This window comes from Falco biarmicus, chromosome 2, assembly GCF_023638135.1.
Source record: "Falco biarmicus isolate bFalBia1 chromosome 2, bFalBia1.pri, whole genome shotgun sequence".
Lineage (NCBI taxonomy): Eukaryota > Metazoa > Chordata > Aves > Falconiformes > Falconidae > Falco > Falco biarmicus.
The window spans coordinates 97,742,482-97,762,347 of NC_079289.1; the positions used below are offsets into that span (position 1 = coordinate 97,742,482).

Genomic DNA, 19,866 nt, shown 5'->3' on the forward strand with positions numbered 1-19,866 from the left:
TCTGAAGGGTGAGATTTTTCTTCCCTGATTCAGTACTCTATAAATTAGCTACTTCATCTAAATTGAATTAGTGCATAGCACCTGAAAGACAGGCATACACCTAGTTTATTAATTCACACCTCAATTAATTAATTCACACCATCTGTTTCTATTACCATTGCCTCCTACAAGTTTCACCTCTTAAGGTGCCCAAAAGAGATGACTAGTTTGTTGCCTAGTTCTGAGGTACTGAACATTTCAGTGTACACATCTCCATATCACTTTCCTAGGATTTAAGGGTAAGTGAAACAGGGGCGCCAACAGGTGTGTTCTGCAAACAGCTGTTTCCATTGAGAGGGTCACCACTTGCCAGCTGTTCCTCAGCTGTTGGACACACTTTCTTGCCATTTTGCTGATAATACTCCTTTGCACAGTTCAAGTGAAATGAGTTGGAATGCTTGAAGAAGCTATTTAAAATGTCTAACCTTATTTTGAGTAAAGAATGTTAGGGATCCCCAGGGCTGGGGAAAATGAGCTAGTTTAATTTAGGCAGTTTAAAAAGTAAGTCCTGAATAACTCAACACATTTTGACTGAAAAAGGGTGCATAAGCAGCACAGCTAGGTGACCAGTAATTGTTATATTCCCATTTCTGTTGCAAATGAGGGAGAATAAAGACTGTGGTAACTTAACATTGGTACTAAAGCAACACTGGTAATGCACCTCACATCCGTGAACTCATCTCCCTAGTCTTATAGAAGTCAAGCATTTACTGGAGCACTTGGCTGCAGAACTCGTAGTAGTTAAGAGATTGTTTACTATTAATCAGGTCTTCTGATTTTTTTGAATTTGGTTCTTCTTTTATTACCTCCTTGCTGTAAATCCCTGGCCTTGATAAACCTCATCAGAATTATGGCATTCCGGTGTCATGTAGGTTTGTACCTCTCATCTGGATTCTGTGGTGTCTCGTATGTTTCAAGGGCTAATCAAGATATTCCCAACCCCTCTCTCACATATGGACCCTCAGGTGTCAAACCAGACAGTCCGCTCCAGAGGGGGCACCAGTAAGGTCTCCCTTTCCTCCTCCAGAGTCCTTTTCCATGATGAGTACCTTTGAGGCACCTGAGGCTTAAAAGCTTAAGTTTCTTACATGAAAGTGCTAAAAAAGGTCATGATCCTTTGAACCAGCTGCAAAGATGATATAAGCCTCTGCCTTTGTAATGACTGACTTATATTTTATTGAAAAAAAGCATCAATTTTTAATTCAGGTTGGGTTTTTTTCAGAAGTTTGGGAGTTTTTTTTATCTTTGTGTGTGTAGCACTTCTTGCAAAAGATTACTGTGTACTTTGCGTTTAAATATTCTGTATAGATCAGCAATATTATCAGAAATACGTCTGGGGAAATACTTAAAATCACAAAAAAGACTGAAAATATTTTTTAGTTTTACATTAACACTAATTTAAACTATAATATTTTAATGATGTTATACCATAAAAACCTTTTGCTTCATAGAATTCAGGAAAGAGAAGACTGTAAAAGATCCATTATAAACAAATATTTGACTCCATCCTTTGTGGCAAAATGCAGTATGCCTCCAGTAGGCCTCACTTAGAAATGAATGGTGCTCCTGAAGTGACTATTTTTCCTCATTGAATATATGTAAAATCTAGAAGGATAGGTTAAATACGTACATCTAAAATTAGATGAGAGGAGCCTCAGCCACTGAGCCCTGAAAAACAATCACTTTTTGTACATAGGCAAAGCTTTAACAAGAAGGTCATCTCTAAAGAAGTTCTGATTTTAGTCTGAAGTCATGTATTTTAGTATCAACCATGAAACTTAAAATCCTTGCCTGATTTTATGTTTCTGTGTGTTTGTCACACACGCTAACGAGTACAATGGACATGGCTATTGTGCGTGGCAGCGAGCCTGGACACAGGAGCTGTGATCATCCACCCTGCCAGTTCTTAGCTCCCTTGCTGCTTTGGGCTTCTCTGTTTTAGCCCTCCCAAAGACAATTCCAGTTTATGGTTTGGCAACAGTTCATTCTGGAGATTGATCCCAAAAGCCAGTATGGAAGAAACAAGAGACAGATGCAGAGTTTAACTCTGTATAAACCAGCAGGGTTTGCCCCAGATGCACTTACATCACACAGGTCCTCATGCAATACCACCCCACAATTTCATGCGATAGGAACATCTCTGTTACGTATTCTTACATCACATCAGAAACTTTGAGCTAAAAAAACCCAAACCAACCAACCAACCAAACAAAAAAAAAAACCAAAACAAAAACACCCACCAAAAAAAAACCCCACAACAAATAGTCTGACCAGAGGGAAATCCCAGAAGGAAACTCAGAATCTATTGCAAGCACAGAAGCAGCTAGCTGTCAGCAACGTGCACGCAAGCTTGTCTGTACCTCTTGGCTTCTGAGCTAGGGATCTTTTCCTGCTGCTGGTTTGTTTCTCAGTATAGATGCAGCCATTGGAAGTCTGCCTGGTAAACACTGGTAAGGATGAAGATCTCCACAAACTCTACCCAAGTGCACAGGAAGTAAATGTCTGTTGTGTGGAGGAGCCATGCCTCGGGGCCAAGGCTGGATGTCTTCTCTGCCTCCCTCTGCTCCAGTGGCTGCCACAGTCTTCCCCAGCAACACCTGCTTTAGGTTTCCTTCCAATGGGATGGTGATCAGAACCCAGGGGGGAGGCACACCTTTCCTCACTGATCTTGTATGGTGATGTAACCAGATTATCCCCCCTGGACCTTTGCATTTGCTTTTATTATGAAAAAATGTATTTGAATATGAAATTATTATTTGCTTTATTATGAAAATTACTTATGTATTGTATGAAATAAAAACATGAAAAATTCATACTATTTAAATTCAAAATTTTCCCTTTTCTGTACAATAAGGGAAGCTCTTGTCTACAGCACCTCTGAACAAAAGCTTCAGGCCCATGGAGGATTTGTAGATCTTTATTGATCCTTCTCAGGCTGCAAATATATTTAGCTATTCAGTGTTCTTTTCTTTAATGGCAGCAGAGGGAAAGTAGCTGGTACTGAACTGGGATAAGTGACAGTTGTTATTACATTCATGATTTGAATTCTATTCATTGGGAAAATTCATCTCTGTGTGACAGATCTCAGTCTTTAAATTAAGTTTGCCAAAAACCTAAGTTTGTTTGTTTTGCTTTTTTAATATTTAGGATGGGGTTCTGAATCTCGAAGCTTGCTCTAGCCTATAATAATGTATTATAATCAAGCTGTCAAATGTTTCCCTACAAGCTGTGGTAATTTGGGAAATCTTTCTCTGCACCATTTGTGGTCTCCAGCTGATACCATGCTATTAAATTGACATATTATGAAATTACAGTGTATGGATGTGACTTTTGATGATGCGATGCATGCTTTTCCTTTCCACAGCAGGGTAGCCCACACTGATTTCTGTGCCTAGGTACTGAGCTATAGGGTCCTGACTTCACAGAAGGGTGTCAGATGTGAGTGGTGCACTTGGGTATGACATGCTTCAGAGTCCAGAGCTAGAAGCAGTGCTAGCACTATGCTCAGGCTTCAGAGTTTTACAGCATATGAGATTTCATAAAACATAATGCTAACACAACTGTCTGGAGAGCATCCAGTCAGGGAGGGAGCTCTCCTGGAGCTGTGTGCCTGACACAAGCCAGAATCAAACTGTGCCCACTAATTCTGATAGAACTTGGGTTTGGTTTTTTGTTTTGTTTTGGGTTTGTTTTTTTGTTGTTGCTTTTGTTGTTGTTTTGTGGGGTTTTTTTTACTTTGTCATGCACTATTAACACACTGCCTAAATAATTCCTTTAATTATACTTAAGACATTTAAAAAAAAGAAAGGTCCTTCAGCAAAGAGGACTGAGAACTTGGCAGAGTTATAAACAGCAGGACAAAGGGGAAGAAAATGAACCATTTAAGCAAAACTAACATGGATACAACAGGAAGGCAATGCAGAGGGCACTTTTGCACAGAAATAATATGGACAAAATGTACCAGTTTTCAGATAACAATGATGAATTTATCAAAGGGACTACAGGTTGTAATGACCCAGGTTCCTAGTCATATTTCTACATAAATTCACATAAATTAGTTATGTCCCTGCACAGCTAATTATGGTTTTCACTCTTGAAGAAAGAAAGCTGAGTAATGTACTCATAATGTTGGGGTTTCTTTTGGGGGGACTTACAAATGAATCACTTCACTAGCAACAATTTCTTCTCTCTGGTAGAGCACATATCCCTCCCATTGCCTGGAACAATAAGTTGGCTGGGAAAGACACAACTGATTTATTTTTCTGAAACAAGCCATTGCTTTTCATATTATGGAATATTTGAAAGCTTTCAGTTGTTCTATAAACTGGCGGGAAATTATGGCAGAACTCATAAATCTTTCCCTTTTTTCCTATTCTTTTTTTTTTTTTCCTTCTCCTCTCAAAATATCTGAGACACGTGTTACCACCAGGTCTAGTGAACTCACTGGAGGCTCGTAAGAAAAGATTCTCATGTGTGTGCCTGGCCCTGCTCCACAGTGTGCAGGCAGCAGGAGAGCAAGGGAGGCTGCACTTTCACCCATTTATGCAAAGCTTCAGTAAAAGTGTGCAGGATAAATTATTTGCTCTTTATAGGTGCTAGAGAGAGGTGGAGACCACAGAAGCATTTCTAAATAATGTGTCCTTGAATAAAAGCACTTCAGTATGCAGCTTAGCAAAGCCTTTAAATACTCCACGTGGGAAACATGGGTGTTGCGAAACTGAGTACATGAACTGGCAGAATCTGGCCTGCTGCTGGGAACTTAAATTCAAGCTATCCTATATCAAAAATACATTTTTGGGACAATTTTTATTCATATAATATTTGTGAACATATAATATGTGTTCACAGGTTACACATCTTACCAGCAGAAAACTGGAAAACTCCACAATATCTTCTGGGTCTTTAAATCCTTTAGCTCCTGTCTATCACCATATTTACAGAGCACAATACTCATTTCTAAGCAGTATTTGCTTATTTAAGACCAGCTGCTTCCTGACCCAAAATGCCATTTAAACAAGTAATCCTAACTCTCTGACAGCCTTACTATTTGCCCTTTCAGTAAACTTTTTTTTTTCTTTATGGTGTGTGAGCACTTGCACTCTCACCTGCAGTTCAGATCAGCTCACAGTACCTCAGAAGGCTACTGCTTTGCTGTGAAGGCTGTGATTGTAAAACAAATCCTAGCTTTTATTAGCAGTAGTGGTCCTATCCACACCCCTAGTCAACCCTGAAATTGATATTATTCATCTGATCTGCATAGGTCATCTGGCAGGTCACTGTCTGTGTTACATTACCCCAGTGTTTTTCCACTATCCCAGTTAACAAGGTTAACTAGAAACGTGACAGACAGAAGAGAAAAGCTGAACACATGGCACATATTATTTGGTTTAAAAACTGGTGGAGGTTTCTCTGTGGCAAGAACATATGAATAAATGATTTGTGACTCAGTCAAAATAATTTTAGTTTCTTGCATTTTTTTCTGAATGTCAAAACTCTTGAGAGACCCAATTGTGTCCCTCTCCACCCTCCCAACTACAGCATCAACTCATCTTGGAATAAACTGTTTGCCTGAAAGCAAAAGAAAAGGGGGGGGGGGGGAAGGCAAAAAAAGCTGTTTTGCTTGCTGGCAAGACTTGAAAGAAGAGTTTTACAAATTTAACTGCCAATATACCATCTGCCTCTGTTGCTCCTTTGAGCCTAGTTCTTCTAATTGTGTCTTTAACAGATGACAAAACCCCTACATTCCTCTTGGGCACTGTAAAATAATAACAATTAAAACATGAATAATAATAATTAATGAAGCACACATGGTGCAGTAAGTCTGGAGTCTGAATAGGCTGCTCATTCTGCAGGAAATCTGTGCCTATTTCACCTTGAGAGATAACTGTGAGAGGCACTCCACTGGATGCCTGGAGCTGTGGCCACCAGTCTTAGGAGGGCAACTTTGCTCAGTAAGTGACACACTGCAGCAAACTCTGTGCTCTGCGTCGCTTTATGCTTTTTAGTTTCTACTGACATTAAGTAATTTTAGTGGGTGGACTGCCAACCAGCAGGCTGAACAAGCTGTGTTTTACACATGAAACTTGTTTGAGGATGGCTAGCTTTTTTTCCACCTGTTACAGTCAGCACCTCAAAGGCCAAAGTGAAAAATCAGTTCATTGTAGTTCTTACCTGTGTTCCAGTTCACTTTTGCAGCTCTGATAGTTTAAAGCAACATGTCACTTCACACACTTGGCCATGGAAGTATCAGCTTTATGTAACAGATTTGGAATAACCTGCTGGGAAAAAAATTGATGTCACTTTTCCCAGCTGTAACATGTACTGAAAGAACCCGGGTTATGAACTCAAATGATCTCCAGGTGATCTTTGAATCTGTAGGATAATTGTATGCCATATAAATAAGAGAAACCCTTAAGATCTTTAACATAAGCTAGCAGGCTGGTCCAACTCAGACTGTGGGCTGTTGCTCAGAGTTATGGACCTGCTCCTCCAGTCCATCCAGAATGGTCTGTTTGAGCTGCGAGTGCAGGCACAGATCGGGCTGTGTTGTGTTCAGCCCTGCTGCAGCCACCGTGATGGCTAAACTCCACTTTTGTCCTAACGCTAGGACAGAGGACACTCTATATAGAGAGTTTTTCTGAAGACTTTTATAAACCTTCAGAGGCTGTTGTTTCTTAATTTGTAGTTTAAGTTTGACCCCTTCAGATCGTCCAGGAGAAACTTTTTTGGGGGGAAGGTTAAAAACTGCATGCAAACTGCTGGAATTTTGAGTAAGAACACTGGTAACTTGTGACTAACTTCATGCAGTAACCCATATGTTCATAAATTAAGTCCATTATTAATGTTTTCCACTTTAGCCACAGCTGCTTAGTGAAGATGTTGGCTGTTTTTCTTCTCCCTGGTTGAACTGTGGCTGTGCCCCAAAAGGCATTATCACATTTTATCACTGAACGCTGCTTCCAGCAACATTATCCTCCCAAAATATGGAATTTGCTTCTCTTATGTGTGAAATTTGAAGCATGGCTGTGAAATCTTTAGTTTTCTGCAACTGAAGATACTTATTTTTCTAACTTTCCTGATCTCTGGTTGCTGTTCAGTCCTGGAGTAAAAGAATTTAAGATTAAAAGAATTTAAAAGTATTTGTGTATATATCTGCATGTCCACTTAAGCATCTCTTCTGGCTAACTGAGATGTAATCAGCCACGAATTTAGAAACAACTACATGAAAAATCCTATACTGATGGAGGAAATAAGATGAGATGCAACTCCAAAAGTGCCTCCAGATTACTGACCCCCAGAATTTCCTCAGCTGGCGTTAAAACGATGAATATTCAGGTCTTGTGGTCAAATGTCTTTTTCTCATGTTTTTTTTATTTTCCATGCTGACTGTAATGTAATAGTAGAGTGAAGCCCACATAGATAATGACTATCTGCTTTCCAAGCCTACTCAGCAACTTTTGTCTGTTGCCTGAAGCTAATGACTTCTAAGTGAGTTCAAAACACTGGAAAATGCATTTTGTATGAGAAGAGCATTATTTTAATTTTTTTTGCATTTACTAGAACTTATCAAATATGTTGTAAAAAAATGCAACTAACTGACAGAATTCCTTTTACTTGATATCTTGTTTGACAGCTTATAGCTTATAACCAGTAAAGTAGATTAATTAAGCCTCATGATCTTTATTGTAGATTCCCATTCAATAATGAACTGAAACTTGCAGTATGGATAAAGATAAATGTAGAAACATATAATTTGCTTATAAACTTCTTCACAATGTAAATTTCTGTTGCCACATTCATAAAGCACTAAGAGCTATATATTAAAATGCATTTCATTTAGATCCAGGATTTGCCATGGATTTCTAATCTTCCATAGTTCTAATCTTAATGATTTCCCCTAGCTTCATAAAAATGAATTGGTCTGTATGTGCACTTCTCTTTATTATGCAAGGCAACTTTGCATTTAGCAGAAATATTTAACAACATTTTTGTTACATGATCATAATGTAATAACTACTTATTTAATCAATTTTTCTGAAGCATTACTTGTATGGAGATCTTGGCATGAGCTGTAAGCAAGTTTCTGCTGAATGCTGTAATAGAACATTCAGGATAACTTTCTATTTCCAGCTTTCAGTGTTTCTATTATACTTGGGGAAGAAAGCATACGTCTGCTTGCAGCCAATTTAACAGCTAGGTTTCCCATAAAAGCCTGTGTAAAATAGACTTAGAAAGGCTTTGGAGATCATGAAAACACTAGTATCACGGTAAATGTATTAGTGTGTCTAAGAGCTCACTTTGACGGAGTTACAATAAAATACAGTACGTCCGACATCAACATTCACCTGGTCTACTCAGGTAAGTGGAAGTGAGGCTCACTTCACTTAGATAAATGGTTTAGCTGCTGATATTCCCCTTCTCATCCAGGGCATGACAGAAGTGGCTTCCATGCGGCAGCAGTAAAGAATAACTCCCTGACGAAAACTAAAACCAAATGGCTTCTTCCAGGAGCCTTCACTGGTGGCTAGCCCAAGTGAATTTATAATAATTTATAACAGACTAGGCATCCAACAGACCAGTCAGGACAACCAGTTTTATCATGTGCTCCAAGCCTGTGTGTTGGCTGTGGGAAACAAGTCTACTGAAGAGAGTCAGCTTACAGAAACATAAAGAAATATAGATCTCTAGTCATTTACTGAGGGAAGCAAAGAAAGCATTGTAAAAGCATAGGGCCCATTAATTTTAAGGCAAGCCAGGGAGTCACTGTAATGGGAAAAATAAGAGAATTTCTCTGGTCTTGGGAATATAAAGTAGTCTGGAAGGAGGCAGTGAGAACATTATATAAGCAAAATATGCCAGAATCCAGCTCTGGAACAGAACTGTAAAACCTTGGCCACACGAACAGTTTAGCTAAATTAGGGCACTATCTGTCACAGGTTGTTCTCTAAGGGCTTGTAAGAGTGGAGCCCTCACCAGCAGCTATCATGTGTGTCTTCCCCTAAGCAGACAGCACGAGGGTCAGAGAGAACCATTGTAGGGCTAAATCAGTCTTGACCATTTACAGACTAGTTCAGCTAAAATTATGCTATTAAACAACAAATGATATCTAAAGAAAGATTTATTTTTTGTTTGTTTCTGGAAGGCGGGTTTTTTGCTTTGTTTTGTGGTGTTCTTTTCCCTATGTGTACTATGAATTCTTATTTGTTATAGCTACCAGATCTGTGACCTAACCTATGTGCTGTAATAATGAAAATGCCCTTGCAAATAGCTGTATAGTTCTGTATCCTTCTTTGAGTCATTTACTGCATATCATATTTTCCCTGAAATTGATCTAACGTCTCAAGCTGGTAACAAGCTATCTGAACCTTCACCTTCATTCTTTTTCCAACTGTTTTCATTAACCAAAGCACAATGAATATGCATATGGATTGCAGAAGTCCTCTAGGCTATTGGCCTATTGTTTTCATAATCTTATTGTTAAAGGTCAAAACATCCTGCAATGCAACAGAGGTGAATGCATGGGGGAAATGAAAGATTTTTAATATTCCTTAAAGGCTGGAAGTGGTGTACTTTTTTCATCTGGGGAGAACAGATTTTGAAAGCTAGTGTCGTGAGCAGATTTTATAGTGAACCTTTAATCCCAGCCAGGCAAGGTGCTATGGCATTTGCCTTGTTTACTAGTTCCTCCCCGGTAAGAGCTGGCTGCAAAAGGACCCTTGTCCTTTCTAGTTACACTGAGGAAATCCCCCTCTCCCCAGAGGCTGCAACACTGCCAGCATCCTCTGTCAGGATGCGACCTGCAGAGGGGCAGCGCTGCACAGCACAACTTGGGTAGCTGCCATGACAGGCTATCGCTCAGTGTCCTGATGTCTCCCACGCTGACTTTTATGAGAAGAGGAAAAGACTCAGCGGGAGAAAACAGACAAATGAGAGAATGAGAGGTCAAATATTTACAGCAGAGCTGTAAGACGAGGTCTGAAATCCCCAGGCAAATGGTCACAGGGTGGCAGGGAAAACAAAATAACACACAATAATTCACTGTAGATTGCTGTGCAACACAGTATCAAATAGCATCATTTACAATGCTAATAATTCATGGGCAGTACAAGTTACGGTTTCCATTACTTTAGCTTTTTGCATCCAGTTACAGAAATAGGCTTTAAAACTTTCAGGAATTTAGATTCCAGGTCACCATATGGGCTCTTGCCAAGTACTTTGTATAGGATTTCAAAAGGAAATGGATTGGAGATTTATAAATGCTTTTTTCCAAAAGGAAAAAGTATTAATTAAGATTTGTAATATCTGTAAACATTTCTAGGTAAGGGGTGAAATTAATCTTTAGTTTTAGTTCACAGGTAGATATATATCTGATGCATGAAAGCTGTATACATCCTTTGATTTTGTTGCCTTACAAAATTTTGATCACATTTTTTAAGGATTTTAAAGAGAATAAAGCTACAAATTCTTTCTCTCAGAAAAGAAAAGAAAAAAATTTGTGTCTTCATATTTGAAAGCAAGAAGTCCTCTGCTGGTTTTCAATCCAAAGAAACAAAAGTAAATTCATATCTAACAAACCAAAGACTGGACTCTGGGAAAAAAAGCAAAAAAAGCATTAAAACTTTTATACCCCTAAAGATATCCAAAACCCCCTGTAAAATAAAATAACTCTGATCTTTACAGTGATTATTTCATCTTCTCACATATAATGTATACCTAGACTTAGCGATCAAGATTCATGATCACCATTGTGCAAAGGAATATGTAGGAAAAGGTGCCTCCAGGCTCAGAAACCTTGTCACTAACTAGGACTCAGCTGGATGAGGATCTCACACAAATCCAACCCAATGGGCACCAACTGCTGAACAACTTTGATTTTAATATTTAGCTCATCTGGAGAAATGACTGGAATTCAAGGCCATAGTTTTATTGAAGGAAACGTTTTGTCTCTAAATGAGCTGGGGAAACCAAAACTAAGCTATCACTGGAAAGCAAAAAATAAGAAAATGCCTCTTTTTGTTTACAAAGGGATTTGAGTCTTCCTCTAAAGTACTTGGACACTGCAGCAAGATGGAAAGATTTTGAATGGAAGTGGTACTCAGGGCTGGTGGCACCTTCTGTCAGGCTAAGTGTGAATCTTCCTCAAAGAAATGCTAACCAAGAAATCTCTCCTCTCCACATCAGAAGTGTCAAGGTAATTCGTCACCTCTATGAAAGTAAAGATAAACTATCCTTGCCACCACAGACTGAACTGTGTCAGACACACTGCGGCATCATTTTGACTTATCTGTATTCTGTCCTGATTCTTGAAGTTGAAAGAAAAAAAGATAGTGCAATCGTTAGCAGTTTTGCTTCATTAGCAACACTTGGACGAATTTAAACTGACCTCTTCGACACAAAATGCTTTTCATAAAGGATAGGAAGATGCATTCCCTTTAACAGCTCAGTCACGGCTTCAACAGTTTTTTGATGAATGATATTCTGGATATTGAAAAAAAAAAAAAAAAAAAGCCACAAAAAGTGTAGTCTGATAACTGATTTCTTTGAAGGGTAACATCTTCTCTGAAATTCAAACTTTGGGAACAGATTCATATTTTGGAAACAACTATGCAGTTGACTTAAGTTGAAAGCCACCCAGCTCTGTTTCAGGAAGAATATGTTACACAGTGCTGATTTTATAACATTTGTCAAATAGATATTTTTTAAAAATGAATGGAACTTTATGAAATAATCAAGACACCACAAAATGGGATCCAAATACGGATTCTTTAAAAATAATTACGGGTAGAATTTGCAAGTTTTCATAGTGCTTAGCTAAAAATACCTGCTACATACTAACAGCCTATTATTTCAGGTAAAACATTCAACACTCAGCACTCTCAGAGGAAGAATTTAAAGTTTGTTATTAAAAGATATAAGTGTTGAAACATACATACACAACTTTTCCAGCTAAAACCAACACAACAGTTTACTTCCTCCCAATTCCATCAGCAACCTCTGGTTTTTACTGACTGAAATTACTGTTTTGCAAAACTCATTATTTTGTAAGTTAGCTTTAAAAGTAATATTATGTTCTGTCTTTGCAGTACCGTGGCTGTGTCTGTACTAGCAAATTAACTAAAGCAAGAGCTCAGATCTGAGTCCTCTAGCTTGATCATCTATTGATAGAAGAGCCCTGGCAGGCTTTTAAATGAAACAAATATTACTCTCCCAAACAACTGCTGTGCAAGGTTGAGGAATGAGCACATGCAAGAGACCATTCCCAGTAATTATTTTGCCAGCCACCACTCTCTTTTGGAGGCTAACAGAGTTTAATTGTATGGATACAGACCATTTCACGCCAGCTGGCCTTGCTGCCAGACACTAGGTTTGAGCCTGTTTAGTTTATTGGTCAGACTAGCAAACTTGTTAGACTACATCAGTGAAAACATTAATACTGCCACGTGAGCTAAAACCTTCCTGACTGAAGATAAAAAAGGACACGTAAGAATACTTTTCTTCAAAACCCTCTTTCTTTTCAGTGTGTTGGTGACAGACTGAACCTTTTCAGACCCTTACAAAAAGTATTCCTGAAATAAAGGTGCCTCTACTGTTTGCCTTAGGAAGAAAATCTTTTAAAAAAGCAAGAAAATCTGAAAAGACATCAAAAAATAGGTTTAAAAGCGGTAACATTTTAACAGACTCTGGGTTTTTAAACCCAATGGGTGAATTAACAGAAGTCTTCCAAAAGTAAAAATGTTCCTGTCACATCTGTTGTTTACAGTGACAGATCCTAACCTATATCTGCAAGAAGCTCAGGAGAAAATTCCCAGTACATGTAGGGGAGTATGTCTTGACAGTATGTTTATCCCCACCCCTGTGTCCCACCAAAAGCGTACCACAGTACCCAGGATCTCGTCGAGAGCAGGTCGGCCTGTGCGAGTCTCTGCAGAAACTCTCACCAGCCCCAGACTCTCAGCTATGCTCCGTGCTGTGGTCCAGACTGATGTATAGCACTTAATCATAGAATCATAGAACAGTTTGGGTTGGAAGGGACTTTTAAAGGTCATCTAGTCCAACACCTCCTGCAATGAGCAGGGACATCTTCAAATACATCAGGTTGCTCAGAGCCCCATCCAACCTGGCCTTGAACATTTCCAGGGGTGAGGCATCTTAATTCCCAGTTTTAGAAGAGGGATTGAGGACAGCAGTACATGTTGCAGATTTCTTCTGCTTACACATAGAAAGGGACTTTCTGCACCTGGATAAAGATCCATTTTATGCTGCTCAGCACTTTCCCTTGCTTTGAATGGAAATAAATAGCAAATAACAAACCAGTAAAGTGTTTGCTGCTTCTGTAACTGCTAGGAATCAATAGTATTAGCTCCCATTCTGATACTTATACTTGTTTATCTGCACCGGGAGGGAACAACTCATTTTCAGAAAGAATCATACAAAAGTTAACAACAAAGGTCACAGATGACACTGCTTTTCATCAAGAAAATATTACAATTTAAAAGTCTCATATGCTGTTTTCTGCAAATAATTATAAGGGCAGATAAACACTCAGCTATGTATTTTTCTACATATATAGTGTGTATATATATATACACACACCTCTATATAGCTTCTCATGCACATACTCTATATATACCATATATACAGGTATAAGTATACACATACAATATGTATACACTATGGAGATATATATAAAAATACATATATAATGCATAAGTGTATGCATATATATATATAATGCACAATTAGTGCATGCTATCAGTGCACAATTATATATGCATATATATGCACTAATTGCCATGTAATTAGATGTCTATTGATACTGGTGCTCCCAGGTTCCAGAAAACATACATATTCAGCTAAGTACTTACCTCTAAATGGATATTTTCCAGAAACCAGCCAACAGCAAGTGATAAAATCAAACATGCAGCTGCAGTCATGCAAGCTCATTTTGAAATTATAAGCCAATTAATAAAAAGTAGGAATTACATATTACCTGTCCACAAAATTTATCAGCATCTTCATATCTTAAATGACAATCTAGCTACACATTTTTAAGCCTATTTACATATTTCTCATCGTATACATACTTGAGAGAAAAATTCCAAATAAAAATATCCTGACATTTATTATATATATATTAGCTTTATGAAGCTTACAGGTTGTGTGGGTGATAGCAAAATTTGGCTTTAGAAATAAAAATAGTTTACTTTCACAAAAACATACATGAAAAAGTATGGTTTTCATTCTGTATTTAGGTTGTACATACTGCAGGCAATAATTTTGGTATTTTTTTTAAACCTGGTTGTTTTTCTAATTTCAATTTCACAGAACAGTAATTTCTTAAACAGGTAACATAGGGAGACAGAAGTGAAAAGTGTTAGCTCTATAAACAAACTAAGTAAGCCACAATTAGGTTTAAATTCCTCTCATACCCAAGGGATTATGAAATAACAAATGGGAGACCTAAACTGAATAAGTGAAAATAAATAATCTAATAATGTATTGGTTAACTTGCTAACAACATTTACCATTCAAAAGGATAACGTGCCATGCTGAAACTGGCTAATTAATGATTGATGCAGCAATATTTTAATCCTGACAGATTGATTTACCAGTGTGTTACAGCCTTTGTCATGCTTTATTCCTCTGTTGGGCTGGGGAAAAAGGTAACTTAGCACGTTTCTTATAGAGCCAGAATACAGCTCAGAAGAGTTCATTAAGGTTGGATTAAACATTTTCTTTCATATATATACATGTATATCTATGACAAGTAACATAAAATTTATAAAAATTAGTCTGTCATTGAATGAAAGACATTTAGCTCAGGTAACAAGCTGGACGTTTCATATTTTTTTGTTTGGATCCATTAAAAATATTATGCTAGTTCAGCAACCTAAACTAAAACTCATGAGAAATATTTCAACTAATATCAGTACGATCTGGACCAAGCATTCATTCTTCATGGAAAAAAACCCAGACGTGATTATTAAATCTTTGCGGTTAACTAGCAGGAAAAAATAACTTTTATCGCACTCTTTTCAATAGCAGATGACTCCAGAAAAAAATCACAATTCCTGAATCTTCTTTTGTCTACTTTCTTTTGAAAAGAAGTTCACTTCTTGAAATTTCAAATCTTCACTGTGACTTATTATTTTAGCTTGAAGTCTAAGCTATCATTTTCATATCTGACTTTTCATGTATTTTAAAATGTGGCTTTTACTCTTGCATTCAGAAAAAAATACTGAAAGCATTAAATATGATGATTATTCTAAGGTAGTATTTGTTAATATCATAGTGGAAATTGAGATAAAATTGGGATTTAAAACATTGCAGACTTTCCAAATATCCTACTGCAAATTCTGGAAGAAATTACCTAAATTCTGGAATTAATTTTGCAGAAGGAATATGATAAGCCAGGCAGCCATATAATTTTGTTTCATGTGTGGTCATCCTAGAATGAATGAAGAACATTTATTAGAAATTCAAACTCAGATGTGCAAAGACCATGATGAAAACTGGTATTTCTGGTAATGTTTTCCCAATTATTCTTTATATCCCAATTTGACTTTGAGGATCTGTAGTATTATTGACATTGTTATAGCATTACAGTTGTGTGTATGTGTAAAAAACCACATTGTATCATACGTGTATAATACATAGCACATTTTATTAAATGTAAAGTTCATATTAATTATATTATATACTCATCCTGTAGATAGAGTCATAAATATGCATATGTATTGATTATATATATCAGAAATTGAAATCAGATCGATGGGTTTTGTATTATTTTTTTTCATTATTGGATATATTTCAGGTATTTGTGTATAATAAGAATACTATTTTTCATATGTCTGTGTGCTTTCCAAACAGTTTAGAAGAACTACATTTAATGTCTCCATGTAAAAATAATTTCTTTCTTCAGACAGTATGCACAAAAGTTCAGACTTGAAGCACACAGAACAAAAGACCACTAAAAAAAACCACCATCCTGAGAAATCCTGAACAATGAGCTTTAGAAAGTATAAAAAATAAAACCAGACAACAACTTGGTATATCTTTTTCTCAAGTGTTGACAATATCTTTCTGATATTCCTGAATCCCAGTATTCAAACCCTGAAAATGTCTGTCTGTAAAAAGAGTGGATAGGAAAACTGTGGGCGGATAATTCTACATTTGCATCTCAGAGCAGGATAATAAAGAAAATGTACTTAGCGCAGAACTGCTGGAAGGTGTTCAGTGGTTTGGTGTGTGGACAGTCACAAGCAAGAAGTTTCAGAAAAGTGCCAATCAAGAAACCTGAGAAGCCCAATAAAACACATTTCTATAACATATCCATATGTTATGTCTCATCAAGTTTTATTTATAGTAATTGTTTGAAGATCATGGTGGGGGGTTGTCTATAAATTACAGAGTTAAGTATATCAAACATTTATTTAGTTGAAAGTAGAATGTGTTTGAAATCTTTAAGGTTCCTGGCTCCACTGTAAGTCTAGCTCCTCTTTTGGACCATGCTTCTTACAATCAGTATACAGACACATCTTCAGAATAATAAGGGCACAGCTGTCCTTTGTACAATTTAGGAGTTGGCTCAGAGCTTGATTCTGATCTGAACGAAAAGGGAGGTGGAGGGGGTGGGGGTGGGATGGGCAGGGGGAATGAGTGAAGTGCCAAAGTAGTGGCTGAAATAGACTGATTCCTGCTCATGGCTCTGTATTTTATACGTATTAACACCCTATTCTGTTGAGTGTGAGTAAGTATTCCTGCTATCAGATCAGTCAAGAAATGTTTGTGGTTAAGCTGATTGTAAAATAATTAATATAATCATTAAGGATTGAAATGGAGGCTATGGTCAGATGTTATGATAATTCCAGATTTACTGAACTACATCAAAACTGCTGAAGTCACATGGGAAAAGTAGCCAACTGCGTAAAATTTGTCTAGGAAAATGTGTGATGATTGAGTAGACAGATTTCTTGCATTAGCATGCTTTCCCTGGTAGCACATTCTGCAGCCAGTAACCATCTTTTTCCTGTCTTGCTTGTTCCTCTTCCATTTTCTAAGCCCAGAACCTGCAGGGAGATGCTGGCCCATGCTATCTTCCCCTTTCCCAGAACCACTTCTCAGAGTTGGGCCTTTCTTCACCCACCACCATGTTCTCTGAGCCAGAACCATTACTCAGAATGACCTTTTCATCCTGGTATTCAAACCACTCATATGAGTATTCAAAGACACTTAAGAACTCCTTTTATTTTTATTTCAGACTCTGTCTCTTGACCATCCTGACACCAAAGAGCTTTATTCACTGCCACCAAATGTCAACCTGAATTACACCTCAGATGTGAGCTGATCCTGACAGAGAGTTAGGATGCTAACCGCTCTGAGATTGATTGTGCTCTGCAATTTATATTTGCCATGTCCCCACACCGGACTGCTACAGGAGCAGTGAACCTGTCTGAAAGAGAGGGAGGCAGTACAGTAATCATATACTGGAGAGAACAATAGTCTCTCCTATTTGCTTGGTGAAGTCTCAGCCACTATGAGAGAAGCCAAAGTGCTACGTGTACTATACACTATAGCTAAGACAGAGAGAGCAAACTGGAGGAGGTTTGTGATAGAATGGGTGACTGCAAAGAAAAAGGATATAATCTTGGAAGGGAAAATGTGAACACCCAATTGAATAATGTATATTTTGCAATCATGTAGGAACTGGTTTGAAAACACACAGTCCTTGCTGCAGAAGGAGCATGAGCTGTTGTAAATATTACTGATGCTCACAGCTGATCCTAGCAAGTGCAATATTTGTAATTAGTGCTCTGCAAAGGTGAGCTGTTCTCAGTTTTGTTTTGCATTATAAGTTTTCAGTAAAGTTTTGCTCTTCTCTTTAATTTGCTTGACATCTTTAACTCAGTATTTCTAGAGGAACAGAACTGTTAGCAAGGCTGGGGAAAATGAAAGACTGGGATGTCAAGGAGTCTGGAAAGTCAGGAAAGGCTGCAGAAAGCAAAAAGCAAAGATAGGAACAGGAGATAGAGCCTATGATGCATAATTTATTTTAAATTAATAAGCACACATGCTCACAAAATGCAACCAGGCTTTTTGCACAAAATTTTCACCAGAGTATCAAACATGAGCTAGCTTTCCTGGGTGACATGGCAGAAATTAGGAAAAAAGTCTAGTAGACACTGCTCTTCGCATTTGTCGTCTTCTCACTGAAAATTCAACTATACAGTCTTCCATGGTCTAGAAAATACTGTGGAGGTCATCCTAGATGTGCTGCCATTTACAGACACTGCTGAGAATTGTGCTCTATAAGCACCTCTTTCACTTCAGAAACTGGAAATGGACAAATATGCAAACTTTCTTTTACTTTCCTCTTTATGGAAGACTTTGGACAGTAAGAGACAGTAGAGAGATCAAGTAAGCTTAAGAAGGCAGGACTAGCCGTATCACTGTATGGGACTAGCAACAACTCAGTGAGACCTGATGGAATGTGAAGGTAATTTTATTTTATAGAAACACTGAAACAAAACTGATTTCATGCACTCAGTTGCACTGTCACACTCACATTCTCACAAGCATCGAAGATGACTGTCCATGCTGCAGGCACCAAGACCAACCCCAGCAAGTATGCTCAGGTTTCCTTGTGACTGCAGGGGGGACAGCTGTTGAGTCCGCCTGCTGTTTTCTGGGTCTTGCTTAGGTGTGCAACCCTGTGCTAGCTTTAGGTCTGCCTTTTGTACCCTTGCATGGGCTGACTGTGATTACGTTTTTTTGTATCTCCATCTGCCCCAGTCAGGGAGTCAACAGGATTTACTCACTGTCCTTTGTCCACTTACCTAAATGTATTTTGGCTCCTACCCTGTTCCCTGTCTTCCTTACATCACCTTCTAATGGCTTGAATCTGTTTAGTGTCAGCTTACGCTTTTCCTTGCTTTAGGCTTGCCTTCTCCTTAGGCTCTTATTTTCAGAGCTGGGTGTCCTGAGAAGCAGCACATAGATGTGCCAGCATCTTGGTGACCTCCCATTCAATATGCCATTAGGACCTGACCTGCTCACAGCCCTTTTCCTGCCTTCTGTTCCTTCTGGTGCTTCCCTAGCCAGACATTTCCCTTCTTTCTTCATTCATACTGGTTTTAAGGTTCCTATGACAATTTTATAGATTAACTTGTATTGTTTCACAAACTCTTTTGTAATTTTTGGACGTATCACAAGACACAGAAGTAGTGTAAAGAACAGGTACTGAATTGAGCTCTAGAACTTTTTTTGATTACTAGAAGACTCACTGCAGTTACTTGCAGACCGGTATTGGCTACTTCACTCTGCTTTTTCCACAGTTAAAATGGTTGAAACACTGAGTGAAGCTGAATTATATCTGATGAGGTTTTTAGCCTGTCCTGAGTAATTTGCTTCTTTTGTTACAGTTAATAACAAAAGAGCTATAATCTAATATTACCTCAGGTATGCAATCCCCACCCTTTTGGCACAGTAGTGATTGCTCAGTAAATTACTCTTAAACCAGCTGTGTGTGGAATGACATGGAGAACAACAGAGAAAAAACCCTGAGAACTGGAAACATCATATTTCTGAATTGTCTAACTTAGAAAAAGCCCCTAGATTTATTTCAAATCTTGTCTGAAGTTTTCCTTCATGCAAAATCTTCCTTGAGATGTAGTATAAGGGAGCTTTTAACTTAACATCTTTGACATGGAACTAACCTTTATCGGAATTTTATAATTCCCCAAATTGGCAGTGAAAATGTCTACCAATTCAGCAAGCAGTAGCTATGGAGTTGTACGGTTTGTGTTTCACTGACAGGGTTATGCATGA

General features: G+C 38.0%; 1 long non-coding RNA gene across 2 annotated transcripts in view; it reads right to left on the minus strand.

The window, feature by feature from the left end:
• The window catches only part of LOC130145313 (uncharacterized), a 47,022-nt gene that overhangs the window by 23,613 nt on the left and 3,543 nt on the right, over positions 1 to 19,866 (minus strand). Inside the window, exon 2 of one of the 2 annotated variants that reach the window (XR_008820477.1) lies at positions 6,211 to 6,314. The exons of the other annotated variant lie outside the window; for it this stretch is intronic. This is a non-coding gene — a long non-coding RNA (uncharacterized LOC130145313). The remainder of the gene's footprint in view (positions 1 to 6,210; positions 6,315 to 19,866) is intronic. 2 annotated transcript variants of the gene reach the window in all.